Below are 15,805 nucleotides of genomic sequence, written 5' to 3'. Positions count from 1 at the left end.
CCCCATGGAAGTGTCACACATTGTCTGTGATCTCACCACATAGCTTTTGGTTATATTTCTTGTTATCATCAACTTTAGTTATGACATTAGTTCTTGGCATGTTGTCATCACAGATAAATCTACTGGAGTAAATGTTGCAATGTTTAATTGCCAGTATATCAAACATATCTTTTACCTGTCATCTTAGTCCTTCTAAGTTTATACAAAAAATTGGTTTTATCTTCAACTGTTTTTAAAAGAAAGGTAACTAAATTCAGCAAAATTCAATGAAAAGGACCTTGGATTTTAATATAGTTTGAGTTAAAGTGTGTTCATAGGACATTTTTACATTAGAAACTCTTGGTATTTCAATTGAGAATATCACAGTAGGTAAAAGTTGATAGTGGGGGTGTTAGCTGAAAAAAAACAACCACAATTTCCTCACAGCTGGGGCCATTAAATATAACAGCCAGATTAGGCAATAACTTGCACAAACTGATGCAATTATAACGGTAAAAGCAAACTTCATTCATGCAAGGGCTCTGAGGTCATTGAACAAGTCTAGTTGAGACCACAGATCTCTATTTCTGCCAGAAAATGTCTCTTAGAACAGCAGAGTAGCACTTAATGTCATGTGTGTTGCTTTTGGGTTTTTTTTTCAAATCCAGTCCAGAGAGAGGAATTGCATCTATTGATAGCATTCTCTATAGGGCCTGGGTTTTTTTCTGAAGTTCATAGATACCATTAAAATTGCTGACACATTTACCTTGCCAAACCCTCCTGTTGCTGCCTGCGAGAAAGCTTGGCAATAAATAGGTCATAGTTGATAGGAGTTTGATATTTGGTCATTCAAATACTGAGCCATTTGATCCTAAGTTGGAAAATTTGGAGTTTATGAGTTGGGGGCAGGGGAAGATCATCCCTATTGAACATCTCTAAGTGGATATCTTGTCCAAAACTGAAGTCATTAACTTTTTCCAAAAATCTGCTTTTTTTTTTTTTTTTTAACTTACCTAGTATTATAGAAGGTATCCTCTATAATCCTTCCAGCCACTAAGGCATTCAACCTAGGTGTTAGCTTCAACTCCTCACTCTCACTATCACCACCTACCACCACCCCTAGGCAATTATTCCTACCTTCATAAAAGGCTATTGAAATTTTGTCCTGGGGATGAAACTAGGACCTGAAGAAATGAGGTAGCTGTGTGAAAGAAACCTACAGCAGGTAAGGGAAAATAAATAATTGAGGATTTAGAACACATAGAAAATGGTGAATGTAAGGGTGGTGGTACCCTTAACAAAACCCTGGAAGTCATAAAAAAAAAAAAAACACAGTAGTTTGTGGAGAGAGGAAGAGTTAAATTCTATTTTGTAAATGTCAATTAGAGCTGCCAAAGGCATATCGAGTTGGAAATATCCAACTGGCTTACTGGCTGTTCCTCATACAAAATATTCAATCTTCAGTTAGTGTTACAGAGCAGCTCAAGAAAGAATGGTTAGCTTTGTAGATCAGGGAGTAAAGCATAGCTGGAAAAGAATTGAATCCATTAGAATTGATGAAATCACTAAAAGAAAATGTATAAGGGTTTCATACAGAGTCATAATCACAAAGTATGTCCAAAAATGCCACTGATATACCCCTAATATATAATAGAGGACACTGAAAATTATATCTTCCAAAATAAAAAAAAGGAATTCATAATATGCATTAAGAGGGGTTGTTTATGCATAAGTATGACAGGGATTGACATAAGGCACACCAATATACTACCACTACTACTACTACTACTACTACTACTACTACTACTACTACTACTACTACTACTACTACTACTACTACTACTACTAGGAAAGAAACAACAAAACAAGCGTTTATTAAATGCCTACCATGGGCCAGGCCCTGTGCTAAGCTTTTTATAAATGTTATTTTACTTAATACTATAATGTGATCATCTCAATAGAACTTAGTGTGAATGAATATGTTTGTACCATACTCCAAAGTTCACCTGTACAATTAAGTGAGACATTGTCAGATAAAATGTCTGGGTGATTCCTTTTTCTCTATAATCAGCTTAGTGATGGCTTATTAAGTTCAAAGTGTTTTCATAGTTGGGCATGCATCATTGAGCTCTTGAACATTTACCAGGAAAACATTTCAAACCTTATTTGCAAAAAAAAAAGCTGGACAAATGCCCACAAAATCAAGATGAAAGTTCAATAGAGGGCCCAGTAGCAATCCACTGGAGTCTGTGGTATATGGGAAAAGAAGCTGTTATTTCTTCTAGGTTTCTGTAACTATGAGCCGAGGTTATATGAGCTGAGGTCCAACATTGTGTTGTGGAAAGTTTGGATAAAAATTAGACACAATAATTATAGCTTACCAAGATGGAAAGGGACTTTAAAAGGTCACATTGTACATTGCTCTACTTTCCTCTTTCTCAATGTATATCTCAGAATCTATAATAGCTTTTCTATACTTTTGCTAATGTGTTGGAATACTTAATCACAATAATAATAGTTCATATATAAAAAATACAATTAGTGGGGGCAGGTAAGTGGTGCAGTGGATAAAACACTAGCCCTGAATTCAGGAGGACCTGAGTACAAATCTGGGCTCAGACACTTAACATTTACTAGCTGTGTGACCTTCGACCAATCACTAAACCCTCGGTGACCCACCAAAAAAAAAAGTGCTTTAGGGGCAGCTAGGTAGTGCAGTGGATAAAGCACAGGCCCTAGATTCAGGAGAACCTGAGTTCAAATCTTCCTTCAGACACTTGACACTTACTAGCTATGTGACCCTGGGCAAGTCATTTAACCCTCATTGCCCCACAAAAAATAATAAAAAAAATTAAAAATATAATTTGCTAAGCCAAAATCACAGTGGGGGGTGGAATTAATAAAGCATGATAAAAATGTTTTATAAAGTTGTTTTGTGTGTTTGGTCAAATGGTATAGCAGAGTTGCCTAAGGGCACAGCAATATGGGACAATGTTAGAGTTTTCATTTCGGTTCAGGTCCTATTTCATTAAGACTGCAGCAGACAGAAGAATGGCTAACCAAGAACGGCTTGGAAGGTCAGAAGGAGGGAGCTGCTGTGCTGATACAGGAGTCGGGTCCAACCCCACAGTCACCCTGACACAGATCCAGTCCCAGGAAGGCCTCACCAGAGGAAGCAGACCCCCAGAGCCTCTGAATCACCTGAAGTACCAGTGTTGTCTGGAACTAAGCTCACAGTCTGGTGAGTGGGCAGAGCCCTGGTCAGGGGGGAGACTACAGGGGTCTATGCTGGTGCTAAGGCAGAACTTGGATCTTAAACCCATACTGAGAACCAGGTGATAGGCTTGAGTAGAAGTGGTCCAGGTGGGGGAGGGGCACAGGCTCATTGGAGCTAACAACCACAACACACAAAGCTGGTTGATTGGCAAGTTGGTCTGGGGTCATCTGGGACCAGGAAACAGGTCAGGAGAGGGAAGAACCTGATTTTCCTTAAATCATACCACCTGGGACTTCTTAATCTTGGGATACTGCAGCCTTGAAACAGTGCCCACTTTAAGGAGCTAAAAGTCTAGTAAAAGAAAGGCAAAATGAGCTGACAGAGAAAGGTGAGGACCATAGAAAGTTTCTTCAGTAACAAGGAAGACTGAGGGGCACCCTCAGAGGAAGATGTCAACATCAGGGCCCCTATATCTAAAGCTTCCAAGAAAAATATGAATTGGTCTCAGGCCATAGAGGTGCTCAAAAAGGACTTTGAAGATAAAATCAGAGAGGTAGAGGAAAAAATGGAAAGAGAAATGAGAGTGATGCAGGAAAGACATGAGAAAAAAGTCAACAGCTTGAAAAGTCTAATGGAAAAGGAGGTACAAAAGCTCTCTGATGAAAATAATTGCCTAAGAATTAGGATTGAACAAATGGAAGTCAGTGACTTTATGAGAAACCAAGACACAAGAAAGCAAATCCGAATGAATAAAAAAAATAGAGGGCAATGTGAAATATCTTCCGGGAAAAACTGCTGACTTGGAAAATAGGTCCAGGAGAGATAATTTGAAAATTATTGGTCTACCTGAAAACCATGATCAAGGAAAGAGCTTAGACACCATCTTCCAAGATATTCTCAGGGAAAATTGCCCAGAAATTCTAAAAGAAGAATCTAAAGTAGAAATTAAAAGAGTATCACCGATCACCTCCAGAAAGAGATCCCAAAAAGAAAACTCCTAGGAATATTATAGCCAAATTCCAGAGCTCTCAGGTCAAAAAGAAAAGATTGCAAGCTGCCAAAAAGAAAGAATTCAAGTACTATGGAGCCCCAGTCAAGATAGCACAAGATCTAGCAGCTTCTACATTAAAGGACCAGAGAGCATGGAATATGATATTCCAAAGGGCAAAGGAAATGGGATTACAACCAAGAATCACCTACCCAGCAAAACTCAGCATTATCTTTCTGTGGAAAAATGGGACTTTAATGAAAAAGAAGACTTTCAGATATTTGTGATGAAAAGACCTGAACTGAATGCCAAATTTGACTTTCAAATACAAGACCCTAGAGAACCAGAAAAAAAAAAATTGGAGCTGGGGGACATACCTGGGATCATACAGTGGGTGACTGTCTTGTGTCTGAGGCCAGGTTGTGGCTGGGATCCCCCTGGGTCCAGGGGTGATGATTTGTCCACTGTGTCACTTAGCTAGATGATAACATCTTTAGGGTTAAATTGAGGGGTGAAGGGAATTCACTGGGGGAGGGGGAAGAGCAGAAGTGAAATCCTACATGAAAGTAACAGGAAAAGGCTTATGGAGTGGGGAAAGAGATGGGAGAGGAGCAGGGCAGTAAATGAATTTTACACTCATCAGAAAAGGCTCAAAGATCTTAAACTCCTCAGAGCTGACTCAAGGAGGGACTAATAGACACACCCACCTGGGTGGAGTAATTTATTTAATCTGGGCAGTAAATGAGCCTAACCTTCATCAGAATTGGCTCAAAGACCTCAATCTGATTAGAATTGGCTCAAGGAGGGAATAATGTACACACTCAATTGGGTGGAGCAATCTCTCTTAACCCTGCAGGAAAATACAAGGGGAGGGGGGATAAAGAGAGAGGGAAAAGAAGGAAGGGCAGAGTGGGGGAGGAGACAGACAGAAGCAATCCCTTTTGAAGAGTGATAGGATGAAAGAAGATGGATAATAGAATAAATATCATGGGGAAGGGAATAGGATGGAAGGGAAACAGTTAACAATAGTAATTCATGGAAAAACAGAAAAGGGGGAAAAATTGTACAAAAAATATTTATTAGAACTCTTGGTGGAGGCTAAGAATTGAGAATCAATTGAGGAATGATGGAAAAAGCTGTGTTATATGATTGTAGTGGAATGGACTTGTGCTACAGGAAATGACAAACAGGATGATCCCAAAAAAACCTTGAAAGTCTAATAAACATCGATATATAGTGAAGTGAGCAGAGCTGAGAGGACATTGTGTGTAATGACAGCAGTATTGTTCAATGAGTAATTGTGAATGACTTAACTACTCTCAGCAGTGCAATGATCCAAGACAATCCCAAGGAACTAATGAGGAAGCTTACTATGCACCTCTATAGAAAGAACTGATAAAAAGAACACTTGTGGATTGTATATATATATAACCTGATTGTGATCTTGTGGAGGGGGAGGAAAGGGAGGGAGGGAGAAAAAATTCGAACTCTAAATCTTATGAAAATGAATGTTGAAAACTACCCTTACGTGTAAATGGAAAATAAAATAAATGTTTGTTGAAAGAAAAAAAAAGTCTGCAGCAAACTATATACTACAATGAGTACTATAGTGTGTTTAACTTGAATTATAATATAGAATATCTCAGGAAGACTTAGTTGCCCCTCACCTTTTTCTTCTTCCTAGCTGAAACAAAATACTACATAGTCATACATTATTATTTCACAAACATCAATCAACTTTCTGGGTTTTTTACATACATGTCCTAAGACTAAAAGGGCAAAGAAAAAAGGAGAAACACTGAATAAAGTAAGCCACAATATAGAAATGATTCTGAGATGCCTCTAGAGATGACAAAATGGGTTAGAATTTGGTCAGATTATTGGGATCATTATCCTAAATTTCTCCTCAATGCTTTCTAGTCACCTGAATGACTTAAGTTTTAAAACATTTATTTGAGTCTTGTATTGTAACTGGCAAGTAGGTCTGGGATACTTTTTGGGGGGAGTTGTTCTTATTGTTACTAATAGTTTTTATGGCCTATATCTCAAAACAACATAATGTAAGGAAGGTGGAGAGTCTACACAAAAACTTGTATGTCTGCAGACTTAAGTTCTGCAAACATGTTCCATCTCCTCCCTGCCTCCTCCCCTAAGGTATATTTCAGCACAACAAATGGACTACTTAAACTTATACAGTCTTTGTTATTTTTTCTTTCTATGTAAGTACTCTGCAAATTCATTTGTATTGATTAAGGTCTACAAAGAAAACACATTCATTTAGATTGATTGTTGAAGCTCATGACAGTAATGGAATACTGTACCTCTTGTTTCAGTATGAGTCCCTCAAAATCAATTCTAGGACACCAAGGCCATTATTTAGTTCTTGTAAATGGAGACCCTTTTAAAATGCTGAGCTTCAGTGATACAGTGTTAGTGATACTGAACCAAGGCAGTGTGTTTAGACAGAGCATGATCAAACTTGTAGTGAAAACCCAGGAGTCTAATGGATGCTAGGGTTTCCATGTGGCTGGAAAACGCACTGAATTAAAAAGCAGAAAGAAGGGAATAACTGGGAATCATATGAATGAGACTAATTTAGTTGCCATGAAGGCAGCTAAAGGAGGCATTGTGGAATGCTTAGAGCTTGGTCAGACATCAAAGAGACCCCAAGGTTATCCACTGCATCTTGGGTCATTGCCAGTCATCATGACTTTTGCCTTGGCACTGGACTGCAATGACTCTGGAAAAGAGAGTGAGGCTGATGACTGTGCAACTCTGCCTCATTTAAATTCACCCAGGAATGAAGACATCAAAGCCTGAGGTTCTTAGTCCTCTTCAAAAACAAAGGAAAGGCAACAGCAGTGATTTCTAGAAGCATAGTAGATCATTCATTAAAGTTTATTGGTTTGGCTTTAAAATACCTGTCCAGAGGCAGCTAGGTGGGGCACTGGATAGAGCACAGGCCTAGATCCGGAGGACCTGAGTTCAAATTTGGCCTCAGACCCTTAACACTTACTAGCTGTGTAATCCTGGGCAAGTCATTTAGCCCCAATTGCCCAGCCAAAAAATAAAAAAATTAAAATAAAATAAAATAAAATACATGTCAAGTATAAAAAGTTCTTCATAACCTTGCGTCAGTTTATATTTTTGATGCATATTAAATAATATTCTTTGATGCTTATTACATATGATTTGGTATCCATTGTTTATTATTACACATTTATGTTTATTATTACATGTTTGATGTTATCAATTAATGAGTTATATATTGTGGGGGGTTTTAGTTCATCACTATTTGCTATATACAGCAGTTTGGGGAAAGCGTATTTTACTTTATTAATATTATATACCAGTAAAGATTACTGTTTCCCTAACTTCTCATGGTCTCAGGCTGTATGATAGAGAAAGCAGGGAGAGAACTTCATCATGACAATTAGCATGAGCAGGAGAAAAACCTCAGAAGACCATGCTGTTTCCAAGAGAAACAACATGTGGTCTCAAGAAGACCCAAGAGACTTTAGAAGACCTACCAGATTTACTCTGTACTAAAAGGGAGAGCCAAAAGTGAACCAAGAGACAGCTCATGGCCTTTTCCAAGAGTTTTTATCCTCTTTCTATAGGGGCAGGTCAGTATACATTGATCAAAGCTAATTAATTAGCATCATTCAATTCCATTGGTTGACATGACTTGAGGGAGGTCTACATTAAAATGAACTCCACAGATGACATCCGGGAAAAGATTCGAAAAGACTCTCCCTGAAGGGCAAGGCAAAGTCCATTATCTAGGTGTGGTTTGATCCCATCAGTTCTTCACTGAGCTACACAAGAGAATCTACCTCCATTTCTTTTGTTCCCTTGGATTTGTCTCAGAGGAGATCTGAACTTTCGGAACTGGGAGGGAGGAAGGAGGTAGAAGCTGATCTCTGGATCCCTCCAAGAAATCCATTATTGGGGCAGTTAGGTGGCACAGTGGACAGAGCACCGGTTCTGGAGTCAGGAGTACCTGAGTTCAAATCCGGCTGGGCAAGTAACTTAACTCCAATTGCCTCACTGAAAAAAAAAAAAAAAGTCCATTATTAAGAATTATTTTCTCACAGCATTGATGTTATGTTTATTATTACATAATTGATGTTTATTACATATTATTCTCTTTTATACATTCTATAGCTGTTAAATTGGCCTGATTGTTGTTGTTTTACCATGCGATATTACATTTCCCATCTCTGTTTCCTTGCACTGGCCATATGTCATTCCTAGAAAGCCATTCTTCTTTGTCTGTGCCTCTTAGAATCACAGATTTCCTTCAAAATTCAGCCTGTGTCACCTTCTATAAAAAGCCATTTCTGAGACCCCCGGTTCCTAGTACTTTCCTTAGACCAAATCCTTTCAGATACTATCTATTTTGTGCATAGCTATATATACAGATGCTTTCTCGCCTGAAAGCATGTATCCCCATCACTTAACTTGGTCACAGTCAACATATGACTGACTATAAAAGCGTGTGTGTGTTTTTAATGAATTGAAGTGCTAAACAGATTAATCTGCAAGAATATTTTGAAATGTGTATTAAGGCCAAACAATACACCATTAAGTCTAGAGTAGCAATACCCAGATAATGCACATTTCAAGTGTGACTTACTTTTGCAGTGCTTACCAACATATTACTAAAAATGTCATAGGATGCCAAGCCAAGTTTTATCTATGAAAGAAAACTATTATGAGAAAGGCTGACACCAACCAACATAAATGTAATAGAAATGGAAGTCCCTTTTATTCCTGTTGGGTACCATTACTGATAGGTAAGCAGATACTGAATTGACTTTTGCAGATGTATTCCATAAAACTAATAGTATAATGCAAAAACATTTAAATAAGGAAATATAATTATTTTACTCTGAACCTTAACTTTTTAACGGTGAGTATAATCACTAAGCAGTTCAATTCCACATTCTTAGTAAAGTTCTGACACATAATGATTATTCAGATTAGGCTGTATAACAAAAAGGAATAGAGATGGGAAAACCCCATATTTTCACATTTTCTAGTTTTATAAAAGCAGTAGGCCTCAGGGTGATTGGTAGTACTGTGTGTGTGGTTTTTTTTTAATATCTCATGATACAATTAAATAGTTCATTTACATTAATCTATGAAACATAGACTCAAGCTCTTTTTGGGGAGCAAGTGACTTGCCCAGGGTCACACAGCTAGTGCCAAGTGTCTGAGGCTGGATTTGAACTCAGGTCCTCTGGAACCCAGGGCCAGTGCTTTATCCACCGTATCACCTAGCTGCCCCTGACTCTAAAGCTTTTATGAATGACCTCAATATCTTCCAGTATTGTCCATTGCTTCCTAGGAAATAAACTATTATTCATTCCATTATACAGATGAGGAAAGCAAAGTCAAGAGAACAAAATGCTAATTTCTCTATTGTGCCTATTTGTGGATTATGTTATGGTGTTTCTATCCTAGAAGTTGGAAAGTAGGTGGGAGAAGCAGTAGGTAAGTGTGATGACAGCATCCCAATTTATTTGCAGGGCATGTTTAAAATTGGTTCAATCTTGTCTAAGTGGAGAAGAAACCATTACTGTAGGTTCATAAAATTTAAGAAACTGGAATCTAAGGAAGTAATGCAATTTCCCTGGATTTAACCTAGGAAGAAGGGGGAGAGGGAAAGAAAAAAAATATTTATTAAGTGCCTACTATGAGCCAGTTACTATGCTAACTGCTTTACAAATATCATTTCATTTGATCACCACAAAAATCTTATGAAGAAGAGTTAGAACCCAAACCCAGGTTTCTTACAGAGTTTTAAGATAGCCACTTTCTCTCTTATATTGCAGTTGTTCAGTCATTCCGTTGTGTCTGACTCTTCATGGTTCCGTGCACATTAGGGCCTTCTATTCTCCGCTACTTCTCGAAGTCTGTCCAATTTTATGTTGGTTGTTTCCAATTTTACTATCTCATCCACTGCTATCCTCTTTTCCTTTTGACTTCATTCTCCCCCCCCCCCAACATCAGCGTCTTTTCCAATGAGTCGTATCATCTCATTATGTGCCCAAAGTATTTAAGCTGCAGCTTTCAGTATTTAATCTTCCAGTGAATAGCTTGAATTGATTTTTTTAACATATTGACTAATTTGATCTCCTTGCTAACCAAGGGACTTTTAAAAGTTTTCCCCAGCAGTACAATTCAAAAGTGTCAGTTCTGTAGCACTCAGCTTTCCTTATACACCAACTCTTATAGTCTTACATTACTACTGAAAAAAGAAAAAAAAAAACATATTGCTTTGACTATATGGACCTTTGTCAGCAAGGTGATATCATTTCTTTTTTATGCTGTCGAGATTTGCCATAGCTTTCCTTCTAAGGAGTAATCATCATTTAATGTCATGGCTGGAATCACCATCTACAGTGATCTTTGAGCCCAAGAATACAAAATCTGACACTGCTTCCATTTATTATCCTTCTATTTGCCAGAAAGTGATGGGATCAGCTGTCAAGATCTTTAGATAGATAGAAAGATAGATAGATATGAAGTTTGAAGCCAACTTTTACACTCTCCTCTTTTAAGCCTCATCTAGAGGCTTCTTAATTATTTCTCACTTTATCCCATCAGAATGATATTGTTTATATATCTGAAATTGCTGTTATTTCTCCTAGCAACCTTAATTCCAGCTTTTGATTCATCTAGCCTGGCATTTCACATGATGTACTCTGTATATAAATTAAATAAATATGTTGACACTATGCAGCCTTGTATTCCTTTTCCAATCTTAAACAAACCACGTTCTTTTCTAACTGTTGCTTCTACGTCTACACACAGGTTCCTCAGGAGAAAAATAAGATGAACTAGAACTCTCACCTCTTTGAGGACTTGCCACATTTTGTTGTGATCCACATGGTCAAAGGCTTTAGTGTAGTCAATGAAGCAGAAGTAGATGTTTCACTTTATGCTTTCTCCATAAGCCGGTAACTTTTGGCAATTTGGTCTCTAGTTCATCTGAGATCTTGAAGATCAGCCTGCTCTTCTGCTATATTGTTGGTTCATATATTGCTGAATTCTACCTTGCAGAATCTTAAGCATAATCTTGCTTGCATGTAAAATGAGTGTAATTTTTCAGTAATTTGAAGATTCCTTGATTCCTCAGCATTGATCATTTTAGGATTGAGACATAAACTGATATGTGTGTGTTGTTTTTTTCCAATCCAGTGGCCACTTGAGTTTTCTAAATTTGTTGCCATATTGAGTATAATAATTTTACAGCATCATCTTTTTGGATTTTAAATAGTTCAGTTGTAATTCTGTCATATCCACTGATCTTATTGTTAGCAATGCTTCCTAAGGTCCACTTGACTTCATTTCCCAAAATGTCTGGCTCTAGATTAGTAAGCACAACTTTTTCATTATTTTCATGTTAAGCTTTTCCTTGGATAGTTGTTTTTTGTATTTATGCTACCTCTTCTTTATTAATTGTGCCAAGTCCTTACCATTTTTTTTCTTTTGTCATAACCATTTTGCTCATAAAACATTCCCATGATATCTCTAATTTTCTTGAACAGATCTCTTTTCTTTCCTACTATTTTATTTTTTTCTATTGTTTTTTTGTTGTTGTTTTGTTTTGGGTTTTTTTTTTTTTGCATTTTGCTCTTTAAGAAAACCTTATCTCTCCTTGCTATTCTTTGGAATTATGTATTCATGTGGCCATATCTTTCCCAGTTTCCTTTCCTTTTCCCTTTCTTTCTTTCCTCAACAGTTTGTAAAGCCTCATAGGATAGCCATTTTGCTTTCTTACTCTTCTATTTCTTTAGATTTTTTTTTTTTGCTACTGCCTGCTGCAAATATTACAAACCTCTGTCCATCATTCTTCAGGCACTCTACAAGATCTATTCCCTCAAATCTATTCATAACCTTCATTTTATATTTATAAGGGATATTATTTAGGTCATATCTATATGGTCTTATGGTTTTCCCTACTTTCTTCAATTTAAGTCTGAAATTTGCAATGAGAAACTCATGGCCTGAGGCAAAATCCACACCATGTCTTCTTTTAACTGACTTTATTTTTTTATTTATTTGTTTTTGTGGTGCAATGGGCATTAAGTGACTTGTCTAGGGTCACACAGCTCATAAGTGTCAAGTGTCTTAGGCCAGATTTGAACTCAAGTCCTCCTGAATCCAGGGCTGGTGCTTTATGTACTGTGCCACCTAGCTGACCCCAGACAACTTAATTTAAATACACAGGTGTAAAGATTGGAATGACGCCACCTGCTGGAGACTTACTGTAGAAAAGTTCTGCCATGAAAGGAAGGTCTTTGAGGGCAAGAACATGTATCTTTTCTTTGGCGTCAGGAAGTGACATTTGCTAGTGGGAGGAAGAAGGAAGAGCTGGGCACTCTGACTCGCGCTCTTTCCTTTTGACTCTGGTGGAGAGCGGAGCTAGAAATGTGTTCTCCCTTTAATAGATAGATGAATGTAGGCCTTTCTCTCTCTCTTTACCAAATTCTTATTCTCCTTAATAAATGCTTAAAACTCTTAACTCTTGCTAAAGCTTATAATTTATTGGCGACCACTCATTAGATATTTTAGACAGTTTAGCTAGAATTTTAGCCTTAACACAGGTGCAAATTATTGAAGTTGCAACTTCAGAGTAGGCTAAGGAAAGAGAAGATTTATGGAGCAAAGATAGAAGAATAGCTTTTTCACTAGCTTACAGAGCTACCAGGTTGATTTTTAATGGAAGCTTGGCTGTTTTAGAGAGGGAGGAACTTCTATCAATTTTAGTAAATAGGCAAAACCAGTTTATTATACTTATAAGCTTGAACTAGGTGCTTTAAGCAAAACCACCAGCTAAGGTAGAAAATATTAATGCAAATTCACAGAAAATTGTAAATTAATTGGGTACAAGGGGCATCTTGGTGGTGCAGTAGATAAAACACCAGCCCTGGATTCAGGAGGACCTGAGTTTAAATCCAGCCTCAGAGACTTGACACTGACTAGCTGTGTGACCCTGGGTAAGTCACTTAACCCTCATTGCCCCATAATAAATAAATAAATAAATGGGTACGCAGTTGACATGTTTATAGACTGTACCAGTAGAGCAATATTCATTAGAAAAAAAAGATATATGTACCTGAATAGCCATATTCTTCTATTCCCTTTGCAAATAAGTCCTAAAGGATATAAAAAACTTACAAATACTAAGAATGATGTGCAATTTTATTGGCTTTATTTATTAGAAAATTGTCAAAATTCATATGTGTGTATTTATGTTTACTAAGGAAGGATTCATGTCTAAACAAATTCAGATACTCTCATTCCCCTGACATTATCCTGTTGTACAATGTCTATTTTGTTCTCTCTTCCATTAGCCATTATTCAGTCAAATCCAATTCTACACGACCCCATTTTGAGTTTTCTTGACAAAGATACTGGAATGTTTTGCCATTTCCTTCTCCAGATCATGTTATAAATGAGAAAGCTGAGGCAAACTGGGTTAGGTGATTTGCCCAGGATCATACAGCTAATAAGCATTTGAAACCATATCTGAACTCATAAAGATGAATTTTCCTGAATCCTAACTTTTCAATCTATCTACTGTGTAACCTAGTTGGCCCTACCCATGAATGAATCAACAAGTTCAAATCAGTAGGTTGGATTTAGTGATGTGACCATGCATTTACCATCATATGTATAATATATATGAAGTTTAATTATTTTTCAAATTTTACACAGAATTATATAGCTAACTGGTATTAGGACATATGCATTTTAAAATATTATTTGACTCATAAGCTAATTTATTGTAAATCATTTTAGAACTTCTAAACTAATCCATTGAATGTCATTCATTTTGTTGTTGTTGTTGTTGAATACTAGCAAATGTTTTAGGGAAGAGAAAGTAGTGGCAATTCTGTTTATCATCATATTATAAAGTTATATATTTAAAACTCACATCACCAGGAGATATAAAGTTTAATTAGATGCTCACCCTCCTTAAGAAAACTTGGCTTATCCCCTTGATTATTTTTAAGACTACTTTTTTGCCTAAGAGAGCAAAGAGTTTAAATACTGCTTTAGACACTTACTAGCTGTGTGACCTTGGAAAAGTCACTTAAGTTTTCTTACCCTTACTGTTCTCATTTGTAAGATGAGTGGTTTGGCGGCAGCTAGGTGGCTCAATGGATAGAGCACTGGCCCTGGATTCAGGAGGACCTGAGTTCAAATCCAGCTTCAGACACTTAACACTTACTAGCTGTGTGACCCTAGGCAAGTCACTTAACCCCAATTGCCCAGCAAAAAAAAAAAAAAAAAAAAGATTAGTGATTTGGATATGCATATGCTCTATCTTATTATCTCAGAACCAAGCTCGCTATGCATTTCCCTTCAGAGTTCAAGGAGAACCCTGAAGGTCTGGAGGTTTATTCTATAATGCTATCGTCTTGAGCCTCTATTTCCTCCACTGTTAGGTACCAATGACTAATGACTAATGGCCCATTTGCATTTAACCATTTAATATCAACTATTTTTTTAACCAACGGATGTTAACTTAAAGATATAACAATAACAAAAGTATAATCATTTCATCCCAACATCTTGGTTTCTGAGGAGAGCGGATCTACTCATCAAAGCTTCTCACAACATTGGTTTGATCAAATTCATGTTCAAATTGCCAAAAGAGTTCTTATCTCAGTTACCAATGGGCAAGATCCAATAGATTATTCCTTGCTTCTTAAGTCATTAAAGCTGGACCACCTACAAAAGCCAGATTTCAGGAAGTCTAGGAGCCTGATACATAGATGCTGACCTTTCAAATCTCACATAGTTAGAGCTACTAATCCCTTAACCTAAAATGGAAAAAGAACAAACTCAGAAGCCCAGGACCGAGGCCCACTTCTTAAGACCTTATCAACTGTGAGATTTAAAATTGGATATTAGATCATAAATTTCCCCTCTTTAACCTTTCCCTTAATTTATCTCCCAGACTAGTAAATGGAAGAAGCTTCTGGTTTTCTAGTTATAGCTTTAGTGTGTGGTAGTTACCAGGTGATGTTGATTAGAGGGATAGGAAAGTAGAAATACAATACAAATCGTCTTAAGTCTAAGCTTAGTCTATATTCCGTATAAAACTCACCAAAAGCCCAAGGCCACCTTTGGGGAGAGAGAGAGAGCGAGTCAAGCACGTGCTGCTGCTAACCGCGAGCCAGGCCGAGTCGAACTCTAGTCAGCATCTGTCTGTGCAGCGCAGTCAGGAGACCAGCCCAGCAGGAAAAAGCTCCCACTTCTGTTCTTGCCTGTCTTGATCATTATAAGATCTGATGATAAGGGAGTGGTTCCCAACTTTTTTTCCCTTACTTTGCCATGAAGAATTGTGGCATACTGTGGAAGAGCTGGAGGTTTGTGACTGAGGATTTTATACTAACTCTGTTACATATAATTTCCAGAAAATCTAGCTAAATTTATTGTACTACCTTATGAGAACCACTATAATAAGGTGTCTAATTGATCATTTGAAATCAATCCTGGACTGCATTAGGAAAGGCACTGTATCCAGGAATAAGAGGCAACAGTCATGGCCCTGGGCTTATAACTTGTGGAGTTGTGTTCAGTTAAGGCAGTAATGA

The sequence above is a fragment of the Dromiciops gliroides genome, chromosome 3 (assembly GCF_019393635.1).
Source record: "Dromiciops gliroides isolate mDroGli1 chromosome 3, mDroGli1.pri, whole genome shotgun sequence".
NCBI lineage: Eukaryota > Metazoa > Chordata > Mammalia > Microbiotheria > Microbiotheriidae > Dromiciops > Dromiciops gliroides.
The sequence above is the reverse complement of the archived record's forward strand: the minus strand, read 5'-3'. Positions refer to the sequence as shown.